This window comes from Strix uralensis, chromosome 1 (assembly GCF_047716275.1).
Source record: "Strix uralensis isolate ZFMK-TIS-50842 chromosome 1, bStrUra1, whole genome shotgun sequence".
Lineage (NCBI taxonomy): Eukaryota > Metazoa > Chordata > Aves > Strigiformes > Strigidae > Strix > Strix uralensis.
In genome coordinates, this window is record NC_133972.1 from 143,773,766 (window position 1) to 143,791,728 (window position 17,963).

The following is a 17,963-nucleotide window of genomic DNA, read 5'->3' on the forward strand; positions in this document are numbered from 1 at the left end:
TGGCTTGGCCAGTTTCTGGTGTATAATGATCAGGTGGCTTAAGACCCTAAGGCATCATCTGAATTTTTGCATTCAGTCTTGAATGCTTGTTTAAAAATGAAAAATGTAGCTAGACACAAACCTTCAAGCCAGTGGAACACTGTCCTCAGGCTGAAGCCTAATGATGAAGCTGATAATTTATTTTAATCCACTCATATGCTAGTTTTACTAACAAGAAGATAGATTTCTGCATTGTTTATTACTCAGGAAATTAATCACTGACAGATGTTTTTCTAAAATGGTACTTTATTAAATGTCTTAAAGTGTACTAGTAAAAGTGTTTAACACTGTTTTACTGTTGTAATAGTGTTGATAGCTACTGTTGTAGCTATCAAAATATATTATGCTACAGAACAGTGATCTAGAATTAAACAATATGAACACATTTACATATATATTAGAAATATCCCATTTAATTTATATAGGAATTATAAATGGTTTAGATAATTAGAAAATGTGGAAATAAACCAAAGAGTGTATGGGAAATGGTGTAAAAGACCATTCTCTTTCAAATTTTAGAGAGCAAGAGAATCCTGTGAATCTCTATTTAGTACTGTTAAATTCTACACATCTTGCCCACATGGATATTCCAGAAGACTTTTTCTGGTCTGAATATCATATTGATCCACAGTGATTCACACTGTTTTATATACAGCCAAACATGCTGGAGATAGGGGCAGAAATGAGCTTTGGTGTCAAAGCTACCTAAAGATAGTAGCATGTGTTCTAACACCAAAACTGTGCCTGTCCCAGAAGAAGGATGTCTTCCTGTGCTTAGTAAGGTGCTTTTCCATTTCAAAATGGCAGCCCGTGAACTGTCTTATGCCTAAGGCAACTGATGCACAGCTAGCCCTGATGTTAAAACAGTGATAAAGTCTGACAGTTCACTTGACATTAGTGGGTATGTTTGAGCTTGACTAATTATAAATGAACTTGAATAGCCAAATGCAAAGAATCTCTTCTGATACAGTACCATGAAAAGCTATAAGCATTTAGAAAAATAATTAACATTAATAACTAAACTGATTTATATTCCATCTTGTGAAATAGCAAACTGATTGAGTAGATACAGCTCAAGAATGTTTAGTTGTGCACTGTGCCTAAGCAAACTGTTCATTTAATGAGTAAAGCAATGTATCAAGGGTCGTGTAAAAGTGATATTAAGTAAAAAGTGTTCTTGTCCGAAGATGCAAAGCCTTTGGACTTTTAGCTGTGAGACAGTTGTAGGGGCAATGATGATTTTGTAAGCAGTACAAGGCTCCTGTGGTGTCTGTGATACTACCTCAATCACAGTATTGATAGTGGCTTAAGTTATTGATCGGAGAGATCAGAATCCCTGAATAATAGGAGTTGCAGACACTGGAGAAAGAGCCAAAACCTTAACAGGAGATTTCTTTCATCACAATTTAGTGTTTTTAACTGACTATCTTTAAGGTATTATTAGAAAAAGATTGCTCAAATATTAGGGGTTGGAAATTCAATGATTTTTTAAATGTATAAATGTTTATTTAAAAAATAAATGTTGCTGGTTTTTGTATCCACTGCTTGATTTATGATTATCAGCTAAATGATTCAAACCAAGAAAGACACTCCATTTTGGACTGCAATGCATGTTTTGGCTCTCTGACTTCACTGGGAGTCCTGAGATGCTTTCAAATATAAAGACAGTCATACATCTCTGGCTCAAAGTCCATATCGTTGCACTTATATTCAAACAGCTTTGAATTTGAAGAAAAAAATTATGAAAATATCTAATTGTTAACATGATACATTAGAAGAAAACGCATGTCTACAAAACTCTTGCAAGACCACCTTGTTTATAACCATTTTCAGACTTAGAATCTGATTTCTTAATGTATCTGGATAAGGAGATTGCATTATCACCTATAAATATATATATTAACTATATAAATATGCATTTAATAGTATTCTGGGACTTTTTTCCAAATTGCAATACTGATTTTATGACAGTTTAGTGCAGTTACATATTAGTACCAGAATGTACTACTCAGAAGAATCACAAAAACTTGGAAAAAGTAAAGACCTTGATATTCACCACCTTATCCAGAAACCAAATGGCTGAATTACAGATGTGGAGATGCATATCCTTTGTATACACGCAGTGTGTAGAAAATACCACCGTGTTCTAAAATTCTTTAAAAACTATTATGGGTACAATTAAAGAGAAATTATATAGAGAATTCTATATCTGAAAAACACTGAAATAAGTGCATCACAAGAAGATATATTTTTGTAATGCATGAGGTATCTGTATGCTACAATTGCTGTGTGGATTTGTAAATGTCATGAAGTAAAAAAAATCTTTATTGCCTTCTACAAGTGACATTAATTATTTAATGTTTATGAAGTGCTTTAGAATGTAACTCATTTGCTAATATACTAGATAAATGTTAAGTAGTGTTACTCTAAATATGCAATAACAAAAGTAATCTAATAGTATTATTTTATTGATTTGCTAAAATGACATCAACAAGCTGGGTTTGTTCTATTGTGCAAATGCTTTTATGTTATATTGCTGCAGAACTTGCTTTTTTAAATCATTGTGCCCAGCCCAGGAAAAATTACCCCTGCACAAATGTGGAGCTCTGTACGCAAACACCATTACTAGACCCTTTTATAAGACATAAGGATTTGGCTGAGGAACTCCGTGGAATATTAATTCCTCTGGTAACTAAATTACTCTGGAACAATCCCTTTGCAGTTTTTTTCATAGAAGGACCTTTAGACCAACATCAAGAAAACACCAAAATGAAACTTAAGCTGGAGAGTTAAGAGCCAAAGCTTCTCCCAAACTGAAATGGATCAGAGCAGGGCAGCCACTGCATCTGAATGCATGACTTTTATATGGAGATAAATGTAAGCAATTAATTAGAAATTTAATAAACTGTGTTGTAAGGTGTGTACTGAAACTGTATAGTATTTAATTTCAACTTTTATAGTCTAAAAATGTAATGCTCTATTCAAATGATTTTTAAAAAGTCAATCAGAAAATGAAAAAGTTTTGAGAGATTTTATTATTTTCTTTCTGGAGTAGTCAATATTTTTCAGAATATCTCTGTACACATAGGTTCAATAGATACCCCTGTGGTTTTTTAAGCACTAAAGCAATGGGTGATTTGGTGAGTAGCAAGACAATAACCAGAGGAGAAAGCTTCTTCCAAGCTGTCCTAACAATTTTCTTCAACTCACAATAAAATATTTATTACTTGAATGAATGTAAATAAATTTCCTAACACAGTAGAGGATTTCATAACATGTTCATTTCAGAATACACTAGCTCACTCTTTTTTATTAAAAAATGATTTATCATTCAAGACAAAATGGTTTTAGGCACTACAAAAAGAAGAAGTTTTGCTTTGAATAAGATAGAAGCATAACTCAGAAATGCAATGAAATGTACTATAAATACAAGGTATGCCCTCTATAACACGTAAGAAAACCTGTTTATAACTGGACCAGGACACATTCTTTAACTTGCAAATCTACTTGGATCCGACTCTTCCTGAAAGATATTTAATGGTAAATGAAGAAGGAGTGGATTTCCATTAACTGGCAGTGAAATTCACCCTGCTGACTTAGAACAGCATACCAATATAAATGAAATAGAACAGACATTATTGCAAAAGGAAATCCTTTTCATTTGAACTTTTATTGGTCTAATACTGGGGTTTCATGTGAAAAATTTGCCTTTTGTATCCTGTTCACTAGAAACTAAGAACTCTCAATGTTTATTCCTGATGGTGGTCAGAACTTCACCAGGGAACTCATCAATGTTGCATGGAGTGTGTTGCTGAGACACACATACATCTGAAGGAACAACAAAAGAGAAAAAAGAATCATTAAATTTTATGAAAGCTTCATCTCTTATCTATGGCCCCTCACATTCTTTCCATTAAAGATTTAAAGGAGAAAATAGGATGGTGTTTCAACTTAGTTTGTTGTGTACATAGGTTCTGAACGTGTAAATAAAGCATGAGAAAGCACATTGTTGTGGCAGGTGCACCCACCCAATGTTTATAGTGTTTATAGTGTCTATAGTTTGTCTTTATAGCAGTATTTTGCAGGTTTTCAGAAGCTCACCATGGGACTTATTATGTGTATTGTTTGTCTCATTTTACTAGGCCTGTTTTGTTCTTTACTAGGGAAAATATGGTGAAGGGGTTAAAACAATGGTTTAGTTACCTGTCCACACCCAGATCAATTCAACCAGATAACGGGAGCCACTTTACTTTGATGTGGTCCAGGAGTGGGCATACAAGGAGTACAGTGGGTTTTTCATACCCCATACTGCCCTCAAGCTAATGTCATAGTCCAGTGAATTAATGGTTTGATCAAGAGACATGCCAATGTCTCATGACCTAACTGGGACATATGATTATCACAAATGGTTTTTATTGTTAATAACCACTGGGGAAATTGTGGGAACCCAAAGATATAAGCATTTTGCCCTGTGGGGTTATAGGTTGGTAATACTTGTATATTTGACAATCATAAGTGCCAGTTACCATTGAAAATATATTCAGGCCAACCTATCATGGTGAAGTTACCTTCAATTGGCATTGTGCCTATAACCTTAGTAAAACTTAGGGGTTTATATACTTGGGAGGCCTTAGATAAGGGTGGAAAACCACACTGTATTAGCGCCCGATGGATAATCCCTGACTTTTAACTTGATGACCAGGTTGTAATCCAAGCCTAGTTCTGTGGGGTTTTTTTTTTAGGATCTTGAAGAAACAGATGGTTTCAGCATCCTGATTGGCAGTAGTGATGGTGATCCATATAGGCAATCAAGATTTGGATGACAACATGGTGGTAAATGAATCTTATGAACTTAGCACCTTTCAGATGAATATGATTGAACATGGTGCTATTGAGGGAGGAAAGAGTATTTATATCCGGATTGTGTTAATGCCACTGTAGGTAAACAAATGAAGAATATGGCAAGAGACTTGAGGCAATTGTTGTTGTGTTAAGCATTAATCGGTTGACTGGATATATTTGAATCTTCCTTGTTAGAATGGTTAATTAACTACCTTCAATTTTGATTGTAATAGATTGTATGTAGTAGTGTCTGTGTTAGAGTGTATAATTATCTAGGAATGATGATCCACAAGAAGTATGGAAACTCACTAGGACTGCACTCCCTTTTAACCTTGAAGGCAAAGGTGACTGCCCCACCACTTCAAGGAAACCAGCCAAATCATGACTATGGTCACGGGCTGGATTGTGTGACAGGTGCACCCATCCAATGTTTATAGTGCCTCTTGGCTGCTGAAGTGTAGCAGATATTGATTTCCTTCTTCCATGCCCTTGTTATCAGGGTTTCACGGTAGTTGGGGCCTTTGGCCAATGGGAGCCGCTATTGACCACAGATCAGATTCAGCTGGGTGTAAATGGAGTCCCTTGGGGGAGCCATTTTGAGCTAGACCGCCCCTGGAGCAACATGGTGAGGTCAAGGACTCTTCCCTTGGGTCAGGACACTGTCCAAGGAAACTGCTGAAGTTCCTGTGGGTTGGGACACTGCCCTGAGAAGTTCCTCAAGACTGAGTCCTCATTTGTTAGGTGACTGATAGAGCATTTTGTGTTGTCGTTAAACCCTAGGAAGTGGTGTTTTGTTCTGCTCTCACGGGCATTCGAACCTGCTGTTGAATGGTTGTGGAAGGCTAGTTAATTGTGTTAATAATAAAATGTTAATTTTTGGTTGTTGTTTGAAAGCCTCTATAACAATTGTCTTTCAGTCAGTTCTAGGACAACAACTGCTTTTTCTGGGACCTCTGACTTGATTGAAGTATTACTAAATCTAAAGGTTTAATTTCTTCCCAAATCATTCACATAACACTGAGGTAACAGCATATCTCACTGAGTAGTTCATTATAGAAATAGTATAAATTACAGTGTATGCATGAGCAGTATTTATATGACTAGGACATTAAAAGAATGATTTTGATGCCAAGACACAGATGTGTAGCACTTTTTGAGGTGCCCTAAAGTTTCTATTGCTCCAGAAAAGCACATATCTTCTGTACCTCCTCTGCCAACCCCATGTGAGTGACTGGACGTCCTTGGGCACTTATATGGTATGTGTTGTCAATGCATGGGCAGCTGAATTGCATCTGAAAATAACCAGCACTTACCTACCTAATTCAATTTAGTCATGTAAGTCCCATTATAGACAAAAAGACTGTAAAAGAGAGAGGGAGTCACCTACAGAGAATAATACCTTTAATAGAAAATATGAGTTGTCCTTTGGAAACACCTGTTTTTCACCATTAGATAAAGGAAGATGACTACGTTGGTCTATTTTCCAGGTGTCTAGGGAGATGAAGCTTACTGCAAGATATCTTTTAGAATGCCCTGTTAGAAAGGATGTCATCTGAATTCAGTTATCAGTCACAAGAATAAGCCTCACTGTTTCCTTAAAAAAAAAAGTGGACCCTTTTTTATATGAGTGAATATTAATTGAAAACTGTGCTTTGTATTATGGAGGAAGTAATCAAATTAACAACTCCCTCACCCCAAGTCTCGCTCCAAGATTTCTCTCCTGAAGCATTAGATCTTTTATTAATTCAGTTATAATTGTGTTACAACAACAAAAAAAAGACACTTTATTGCAGTTACGAAACTTGGTAATTCTGCTTTGTAGAAACAAATATATTTCTTCAGCATCTTTCTGTGCTTGCTAGGCTGACTTTAACACTTATTTTGTAAACAATCCCAAGAATAGATTTAATATTTGGTTTCAAATTTCCTTAATATTTTTCTGCTTACATCAAGTCTGCTTGATCCAACTGTACCTTTAATTTGATACAGTTTATTAGTTAATGCAATACCCATGGGATAAAAGAAAGGCCTAGATTTTCAATATTTTGTGCAAATGCATAATTTTTATAGTATGCACAGTTTGGAGTTAGTGTACAAAATTTACTTTATTTGCTGGTAAGAGAGCAACTACATTTGCCTGGCTGATAAAATAATTTATCTGACGCACCACCGTGTTAAATATTAACTAAAAGGGCAATCAAACAAATCAAACTGAAAACAGTTGATGTACAAAATGTTTATTCATGTCCTGAGCCTGAAAAGTGATAAAACTATAGACTTAGAATGCATAATTTCATCTGGGATTTAAAAGTAGGTTAAGTCATAAGGATATGGTCTCTTAAATGAATGCTCTATGCAATGAAGTGCACTGTGATATCATCTGGAATGAAATGACCTTCGCTTTTCTTGCAGACATTTGGTGAATGTTTTAATAGCTTGGTCTCAGTCTTTCTTACCTGTAGTGATTTTGTTTAGCAGTGTTCTTCACTTATTCCTCCCCTTAGAGTTGTCAGTGAACATTCCAAATATTCTGGAGAAACAGGTCTTCAGGCAACATTGAAATTTCCTAAATGATAGATTGATGAACAACATCTGTATATTGATATTTGAAGTAATAACAGGAGAAAGGAAAAAAAAAATAATTAGAGGGTGCTGTTACTGTTCTTCCAAACTTTGGCAAAATAAATTTTTAATATACACATGAATAAGTGGCAGTAGCTTGTAGATCAGGACTATTGCTTGGACTCACCTGGAATGGGTAAGCCTTGAACTCCATGGAAAAACATGATGATGAAGAGAAAAAAAAAAGAATGTTTTATTTTACCTGACAGGAGAAAGGGGTAGAGGAAGAGAAAGGGCAAAAAAGACATGAAATAAAGGTGTTGGGAGAGACTGTTAATTCATAAACATAGCTGAATGAATCATAATCTCATGAAAGTTTAGGAGTCAAGACAAGGGATTAAGTTCCAAATGAGGGTGGGTGTTAGTACGGTAAAAAGTTGAAAGAGAAAATTTAAATTTCACATACAGTTCCATATCATCTCAGAGACTGCAGTTCATTCAAGTAGTGTGAGAAATGACAAGATGACATGAAATAAAACCAAGATCACTTGAGAAAGATTATTTTAGTTAGTGTGGTATATAAACAAATACAAGGGTATGAGAATATGCCAAAAAGAAGGAAATTACCCATTTAGGATTCCAATGGCAAAATGCTTAACTGCCATGTTCATAGTTCATGATGTTTCAAGGACCTCTTCACAGAATTAAATTTGTTTTTTACATGGCTTCATATCTGCTATTCTCATTACATTGAGTCATGGAATTACTGGTACCCAGGTACAGTTACATAGAAAAAGGTCTAATTTTTTAAGTCTGTGGAACGGTAAACTAATTATGAATTTTTAAACAGGTGTATCCTCAAAAAATGTAATGACAGAGATGCCTTTGGAAAAGGAGATACATTTTCACTCAGATATACTCTGCTTTTGTGTTAGCTGAAAAACATTCTGTTTGTTCCCAAGTTTTCTCAAAATAACTGCAAAACTGAATGATGCCACTTAAGAAGCATTCTGAAACACTCAGTCTCTGTGTTTGGAAAGAGAGGTGGGGAATCTGGTTCTCTCCTGATAGAAACGTTAGGGGAGCATTAGAGTGAAGAGTGAGTTACTGGTAGACAGACAAAAACACCCCCAAAGAGCGCAGAAAAGTTACTCCAAATCTTTTCCCCATATTTACATCAGTGTATAGCTTTCTATATTAATTCATGTACTGGTAGATTCCATGACATGCACGAACTGACATAAGGCCATTATCAGATGACTTTATTCTACTTAAGCAAGAATAAGTGGGTATCACCATGTGTACACCACTTCTTTTATGATTATTTAGATTGTGGTGTGCCTCTCCTGGAGAAAGAACTCAGCTGGGCCATCAAGACAAGCAGATGGAGCATTTACTTTCCACTTAACTTTATTACCTTAATTTTTCTGGAAGTTCAGGTAGACAATACTGAGGCAGTTGTATATATTTGTTTCATCACAAATAAATGGGTCAGTTTTCACAGGAAAAGGTTTTTTGAGATTCTGATATACTGTCATTATTTTAGAAGCAGGAGTGGTAACTACATGATTACAATACATATGCTTTAACTCAGTACTGTTGTATCCTCATACAAGAATGATCTCATTCTTAGATTGCAAGATAGTTCAATCTGCAAATGAATGTGTATAATTAGGAAGGCAAATAACCAAAGTCAAAAGGACTATTTATAGCTGAAAAGAAAAAAGGTGTAACAGAATGAGTTTGTTAAACAATCAGAAAACAGAGAAGGTGATCAGAGAGAAGATGGTCATTTCAGAGAATCTCAGTCTGTTCTTTGTACTATCAGCAGGAATTAACCTTGATTCTGTTCTCATTTCTGTCTTTCTTAATTTCTGTTAATTACATTGATATAATTATTGTTAGTAATGACTTAAAGACACTGAAAAGAAGAGGAAAATATATTGTAGAAAAAGGGATTTTGTTGCGGAGAACTCAGAAAGATCACCAGTTTTCATCCAAAAGAGAAAATTTCAAAATTGTTGTCAGTATTCAGTAATTGTTTCTAGTTTTGATTCTTACAGAATCTTGTAAATTCTACTCCTTTTAACAAATGGAGTATGGAGCATCTTTTAAAAGAAAATAGTGAAGTATAATGTGGAGGTACACAGTGTATCTTGTGTAGTAGCGGAGAGCAATCTAGCAGAGACAGTATGGGAAACAGAAAGTGAAAATTTGAAACTGCTTTTATGGCTAGACTATCATGTGGTGGTTCTCTCTTCTCACAAAATGTGGAAAACCTTTGGACTAAACCAGCCAGAAATGGCATTTTGACTTATGCTTCAACAACCCCCAGCAGCGCTACAGGCTTGGGGAGGAGTGGCTGGAGAGCTGCCAGTCAGAGAGGGACCTGGGGGTGTTGATTGACAGCTGGCTGAACATGAGCCAGCAGTGTGCCCAGGTGGCCAAGAAGGCCAATGGCATCCTGGCTTGTGTCAGAAATAGTGTGGCCAGCAGGGACAGGGAAGGGATCTTACCCCTGTACTTGGCACTGGTGAGGCCGCACCTCGATTCCTGTGTTCAGTTTTGGGCCCCTCACTACAAAAAGGACATTGAATTACTTGAGCGTGTCCAGAGAAGGGCAACGAAGCTGGTGAAGGGTCTGGAGCACATGTTGTATGAGGAGCGGCTGAGGGAACTGGGATTGTTTAGTCTGGAGAAGAGGAGGCTGAGGGGAGACCTCATCGCCCTCTATGACTAACTGAAAGGAGGTTGCAGAGAGCTGGGGATGAGTCGCTTTAATGAAGTAACAAATGATATGAAAAGAGGGAATGGCCTCAAGTTGCTCCAGGGAAGGTTTAGATTGGATATTAGGAAGCATTTCGTTACAGAACAGGTTGTTAGGCATTGGAATGGGCTGCCCAGGGAGGTGGTGGAGTCCCCATCCCTGGAGGTGTTTAAGCGTCGGGTCGACATAGCGCTGAGGGATATGGTGTAGTTGGGAACTGTCAGTGCTAGGTTAATGGTTGGACTGGATGATCTTCAAGGTCTTTTCCAATCTAGACGATTCTGTGATTCTACAGGGTTGAAGAAGAACAGAAGTAGTTTTTCTTGAAATTGCATTTTGTGTGACATTAGGAATCATTAGATCTGTGTGCTAGATGAAACAGGCATGTGTCTAGACATGGATTTGAAACAGCTCCCATCTCCTGTGACACAAAATGTAGGATGCACTAGGGAGTGCTAAAGGTAGAAAGGAAAGAAGGGACTGCAATATTTGTCACCTTCCCACAGACCTATCCGTGAGCACAGAGATACCAAGTTTGCAAACCCCACTAGGGCTTTTAAGATAAAAGTGGGATCCGAGATTCTAATTTCAGGATTGCCTGAAGTGGCAGTTAGGTTCTGCAGCGTGACAGATAATATTGGGCTTAAAAAAAAGATATAAAGGAACTCCTTTAGAACAGAATGAAAAGAATAGAAGTGACATAGGCTAAAAATAATCTGGCCAGGCTGTCTTGACAATGAGAATACAACATTGGTTTAATTGTTTTTAAACAACAAAATAGTGTGAATGATGCTATTAAAATCAGTGAAAGAATAAAGTGCAGAATTCTGTGGGTGATTCATGTAAATTTTTAAATGGAAATCTATGGTTTCATATGGGGAATTTTACAGATTCGTTATTGACATCCTATCCTTGGAAGCACCCTTGACTGTAGGCAATTCCTAGGTGTATTGTGATTTTGGCAGAAGCAGCTGTACCCTCTTTAAAACTGTCCACTTCTCTTCTGAATAACAAGCATATTCTTACTGCCTTTCTGCACAAAGGTTGCTTCTTAGTGTGGCATGAAAGCTACATACATTCTTATCTGATGGGCATTTGCTAAAGCTCAGGACTTTACTAGATTTTGCTTCTAAAATCACTTCAGGTTGCCCACTGAACCCCACTGGTCTTTGCAACAGTTGACACTGAAGGTTCCTTTGAAAGATGGTTTGATGATGCCTGATTCTGATGATGTTGTGCTGCAGCAAGGATGAAATACAATGTTTTAGATGGACTAGTGTCAAATAGAAAGCCAAGTCTGCTGCAGAGTGGTGAAACCCTCCAAACAGTAAGTGGACAGTCTTCTGGACTGTCCTTTGAAGGGTTACTCTTCCATAGTGCTAGAGGGGTTGCTCCAGACCTGGGCATGCAGGCAAATCTGATTTCAAACCTTGCCTCAAGACTTTACAGTACAGCCATGTAGATCCAGCCAGTTAGATCTGGAATTACGGCTACATGACACCACGGTTCTGGTACTACTGTTATATTCTGAATATCAGAAAACAAAGATCATTTTCCCATGGTAAGTTCTTAGTTGTAACACTGATACTGAGGACAGAATACTTCAGTTGAGGGTAATACAGATGAGATTGGAATGTATTTTGTGAAGTTCATTATTTTATACAATGGTATTTACAAGGTTTGATTTGAAAGCTAAAGCTGATTTGACTAGAGTGAATGTTCCTTAAAATTTTATCTGATGTAAAGTAGCACTTCTAGTATGGAGTGTCATGGGATAGTGATGTAATCATCTTTCAGATAATCTGGCTTGTGTTCTTGGATCTGTTACTGATTGCTGTTCATAAAATGGTGGAGGACAAGCCACAAGTATTTCACTGTGCCTCAGTTACCCCATCTATAAAATGAAGGCAATGATGCTGCTCTAGATTTTCTGATAGATAATGTTATATGAGAGTGAAGTTTTAAAAAAATAAATCTTGATACACCAGTTTACACCAGATGAGTGTCTGACCTTGACTGACTAAAAATACTCAAATGATAAATGGAAGGAATAAAAGTGAAGGTAGTTTTCAAATTAAATCTCACTCTTTCTCAGATAACTTTCTGTAGAAAAGAATAGAAAAAAAAGTTATGATTTGCCATCCCAGCTTGGATTAACATGATGATATTCATTTTCCTTTTTTATACAAATAGTTTGGAAAGGACTATCATTTTGAGTAATTTTCCAGTATAAATGAAAGAAAAGGGTCATGGTTCATAGATACATATTAATTTGGCTAACAGAAAGCAATTTACTTTTCCTTAATTAAACTTAACCACTGCAGTCTTTGTTTTAAATTGATAAAGGGATTACAAAATTATCTTTTCAGGTTTGTATAGAGGTTAATGTTTGAATAAAGATGGCTTTTGCCTGAACTCAAGTTACATTAAAGAATTATAAAGAGAAATGCTCTTCAAAAAATTAAAGTCATCTTTATGTTTCTTCATTAAATGGTAGAGTTCCCTTTCAGTCCTTAATTATAAGGTTTGTGTGATTACTGGAAAACAGTTGAAATATGTAGGTAGAGCCTGTCACTCAAATTACAAAGTCCATTAATTAAATACATAGCCACTTTTTGTGACTATGTTAAAAAAGATCTGTATCCTAAGAGCCAGACACTCTGACTTAGTGATGAGACTAAATCTCACCAACTTCAGTGGAAGAAAGGTTAATAAGTGCAGAAATGTCCATTTGGAGATACCACTCTCTATCCATTGACTACTTAATAATATGAGTAAGTTATAATGAGCTTAAATCTTTTTCTGACCCTATATCTGGGATATGTCCTTGAGTACAATGTTATGGTATTCAGTGACTCTGAAAATAAAACGCTGTTATATGTTCCAAACAAAATAATGAACATATCACACATGATGTGTAAGTAGAAAGCTGAAGCTTATTGTAGCTGGCGTTTGCTATGATTTGCCTGTTTGGAACATCATAGCTGCATGCAAGGGTTACATGGCAATGAGCAGGAGTGCTTAGTTTGAAAGCATAAGGCAAATGAGAAGGGAATGTCTTGAAATTGAGGTGGATTAATAACCACCTAAAAATAGAATTAAGAGGATGCTGAGCTAAAAAGTACCCAAAAAAAGGAAAAAAAAAAAAAAGAAAAAGAAAAGAAGAAAATAAAAGATTTGATCAGAAAGAGAAACACATTTAGAAGACAGGAAAATGAGAACAGGATTAAAGTGAGACCTGAAAAAAGCTGTGCTCAACCACATAAAGCTATTTCAAAAAACACTAAGCATGTTTTTTAGCTATTAAATGATATAAGAACAAAACATAGGCAAGGATGAGTGAGGCCTCAGTTCAATAAGGATGAAATTTAATTTAGCTGTCATGTACAGAGGGATCCTGGAAAGGAATGTCTTGACTTAAGGTTTCAACAAGGACAGTTATGCTGAGCAAAGTGGGTAAACCAGAATGGCTTGAGGTGATGGTTATATAAGGAGAGTATCATCAGAATATGGGGAACCAGCAAAACCAAGATTTGGAAGGACCAGGTAATTCTTGCTTTAGTCTTTGGAAAGAAGCAGTTAAAGCAATTGCATTTCCAGTATTCAGATTTTGTAGATGAAATATAGAATAATACACAGTAGGAGTAGGAAGAAGAATTCTCAAACTTCAGAAAGAAAGAGTGATTGATTTTATTACTTAGTCATTAATCTGATCTTAAGTGGAAAGGAAAAAAGAAGGAAGAAGATACAGAAGATATGTGAGCAGAAAGAAAATGAAATAGTCATTGTGTGATTTCCTTAATAACATAACTTTTTTGGCAAAACAACACCAATAGGTTTAATTTCTCTCTTCTTCCATAAAAGATTTGATAAATTGTCACTAATGAAATTTTTACCTACATTGTCAAAGAAAAGAAATTAATAAAAGTTATGTAAAGTGATATGGAACTGAATAAAGGATAAGACTTGAATGAATTGTGCTGCAGTGGTGTTAAGGTGCCGTGAGGGCTGGTGACTCTCTGGGGCCCAGGGGCTGGGAGTGGTATGGTTTCCCCCTTGGTGGGGCCTGAAATGAAGTTCTAGGCTGTGGGCAGTGTCAGGGAGCCCTGGAGGGGTCGGGCAGGTACAGTCAGGTCTGGTGGTGCCCAGGTCTGGTAGGCTTTAAGAAATTGAAAATACCTGTCTGGAGGGTGGTTATTAGAATTTCTCCAAGACAGAGCTTCAGTATGAAATTTAGAGAGCTTAATCTTTGCCTTTCAAAACAATGACTATAATTACAGTTTATAAAAACATCATGAATACAAACAGAAAAGACACCTGACCTAGTTTTGGCATAGACTTTTAATATTCAGGAATATATGTACGTAGAAAACAAAAGATTTTAAGTTGGTAGATTCTGGAGCAGCCTCCAAATACTGCTCCAGTAGAAGTACCAAGAGAAGAAATCCAACCAATGTCAAGATGCACTAAATGAAATTCTGAACTAAGTCAGTGATAAAGAAGGTTAGAAACCATGTTTGCGTCCTGGGAAGGGTGGAACAAATGTTGAAGAGGTCTGTTTGTGGTGCAAAATAGTAGTAAATAGAGAGGCATTGAACAGAAGGTTTTAAGTGTTGCAGATTTAGCACCTAACTACAGGAGACTAGGCAGCTTCAGGAGTGTAATTCACAAGCTTGACCCTAAATGTGTCAAGTTTCTTTTGGACTAAATGAAAACTAGAAGTTTTCTGGTGCTGGAGTGACAAGATCTTGGTAAGGTTTGGGATACTTATGACAGACAGTTGGAAATATCAGAGAAAAGGGTATGTTTGAAGTTCTGCAGCCCAAGGAAATTCAGAGCTGCACTTGGGATGTGTCTCACCAGTAGTATGGCAGAAAACTTCTCTGGGAAGTAGGAAGATACCTTCTAAGCCCTTCTCAACCTGGGAGTTTGATCTGGGAGCTTTTCCATGTCATCAGATGTTTTGCCACCTGTCCATCACTGCTGTGTTCAACTAAACTTGATTTGATATGAGTTATTTTGTATGTTCTTAGGAAATGAAATATTTTTGCTGATGTGTCTGGTGTGTCTTTTTTATCTCAAGGTCTATAGGTGGGAATCTGGCTCCCCAGTAACTGGGATAGTAAATATATCAGTGGAGCTGTTGGTCATACATAATAGCATTGCTCAAACCATTCAGGAAGGTCTCTTTAGAATTAGGCTTCTGATTACATCTCAAATGAGATGTACTACCTGGAAACTTGGCTGGCTGGCTGGCTATTTGGGCACTTGAGAGTTCAGTGCAACTTTGCTTGTTTACCTAGAATCCATTCTAAGTTCATTGATTTAATCTTTAATATTTTTACTTAAAGATTCTAAAGGGAGTGAGAAAAAACATGGGTTTCTATTAAATTAAAATCCATCTGTAAAAAACAAAGACATACTCATAGTATTTCATGTTAGTGAGTGTTTATTTATTTATACAGACTGCCCTTGGATCCCATGGCTCATCAATGATGATATGATTTACAGTTTCAGTTTAATATTGTAGTTCAATGGGTGTGACAGCTGCTAATTTCCTAGCTAATATCTTGAAGTAATCTGTAGATCAAAAAGTAAAAGCTGATTCTGCTAGAGCTAATGGGTGTGTGCTCTGCAACTACAGAGGTAGAAAAACTCACATTGTTTTTGATCGCGCAGGAGAGGACCTAGTGCATACCCTTCTGTAAGCTGAAATATCTTGCCTTGTTTTCCTCCATTCATTCCATTCCATTCCATTCCATTCCATTCCATTCCATTCCATTCCATTCCATTCCATTCCATTCCATTCCATTCCATCTCTGCTTTTGTATCATACCAGAAGTAAAAATATAAACCATTTTCTAAACTATATTGCAGCAGCATGTATAGACTGTCTTTCATTTAACAATCAAAGCAAGAAAAGAGAACTTTGATTTTGTTTAAAGGAAAGATGTTTAGGGTTTTTTCTGCTTGAGAAAATCTCTGAAGACTCTTTTGAAAGCCATATGCTTGCTTATTTGTATTAAGGCTGTCATCATTCAGTAGAAAAAAAAAATCACACTTATTGTCCAGGTCTTTTGTATGTGCTATTCTTATTCATATATGTTTCATTGTTTTACTGGTGACTTTACTGTCAGCTAGGAAAATTATTCATATGCTACTCACACAATGTTCTTTAGGAAATGTATGTATCATCTCTTTAAAGGCTAGAGAAAAGTTCTGAAATAGCTGATAGACTTATTACAGTAACTTACCCTCTGATATGTAAGATTAGAAATATTAATGTTACATCTTTGAAACTTTTCTTTATTTCTATAGGTCAGCCTTATACTCCATCCTCTTATACTATCTACAACAGTCGGAAAACCATGTTAGTACACTATACTATGGGTAAACAGGATTTACATCAAAAAAATATTTTGATTCTCCTGTTACTGCTGTAAATTTAAAAATGTTCCTTCTTTTTGGTAGTAGGCTAAGTGACTTAATGAGGATTCAGAAGAAAGGGAATCTCAGAGAAAGATTATCTACTACAGTGTCCCAAGATTTTATGTTATTTAAAAAGTACAGCTACCTCAGTCCGCATAATTTTTCATGTTATTAAGAGACATATATGGAAAATGTTGGAGATGAAAGCCCAGTGAAGTGAATGGCAAAACCTTTGAACAACACTGCTAGTTTACTAAATCTCAAAAGCAGTGGGGGGGAAAAAAGTCAGAAAAAAAGGGGTCTTTTTACATTTCCATTATTGTAAAAAATACAGTTTGTTGGAAAGAGTTACATCTGCAGTAATTAAGACAAGCTTTTAAACAGTTACTGGAAAGAAAACAATGGTGACTATGGTATAATTTGTTCAGAAAAAATAATTTTATTATACAGCCAAAGACAGAAGTACGGGTTTTTGGCTTGACATTCAAAAAACTTACTGTATCACATATTTTATGCACAGATTGTTTTTTCTTATGCTAAAATTTGTTCATATTCATCTACTACTCAAACCAGAAATTAGGGATAGGGGAATTAAATTCCTGAGGTGATTTTAAGTGTCTTTGTACTACTTGTACTACCTATTCTTGTTTCTTTGGAAACAAGTAACTTAGGTTGCCAGCTTGATGGTGTCGTATGTGTTCCTTTTGAGCACTACTGTTCTAATTCAGGATCATTATCACAAAGAAATATGCCCAACAATAATTGCCAGAGGAAATTTTTTCCCACCTGTGTTCCAAGAACAAAAGACAATGTTTCTTTAGACCTCTTCTTACAGTTAATTACAACATAGAAATAAAAAGAAAAAGTCTGTCTAACACAAAATTCTGTCTCATACTGATAAGAGATGTGATTTAGGGAGCACATGGGTCTGGTCTCTTTTTGTGGTTCCTTCTATTTCAGCTCCTCCAGTGTTCACAATTGTTGTATTATGGATGATAGCGGGCACATCACTTCCCAGACTTTTAGTTTTTCCTTATGGACCATTTCTCATTAATTTCTCTATTTTGATTTTGAAACTGCCGAAGTGCTCTGGACTGTCAGATTTAACTATGTATTGTGGCAATAAGGTGGTGAAATTTAATACTGTCTGTGCAGCCTTCTGCATCCCAAACATAAGTCTATTTTGTTTTCTTGGTTTTAAACTAATCTCATACTAGTTTCCTTGATTGTCCCTCAGTATTGCTAAAGGATGTTAGGAGCAGTAGTCACCTCCAGCAGCTCCTAGACATTGGAGTGGAGGTTCTGAAGACCAGGGTCCTGAAGA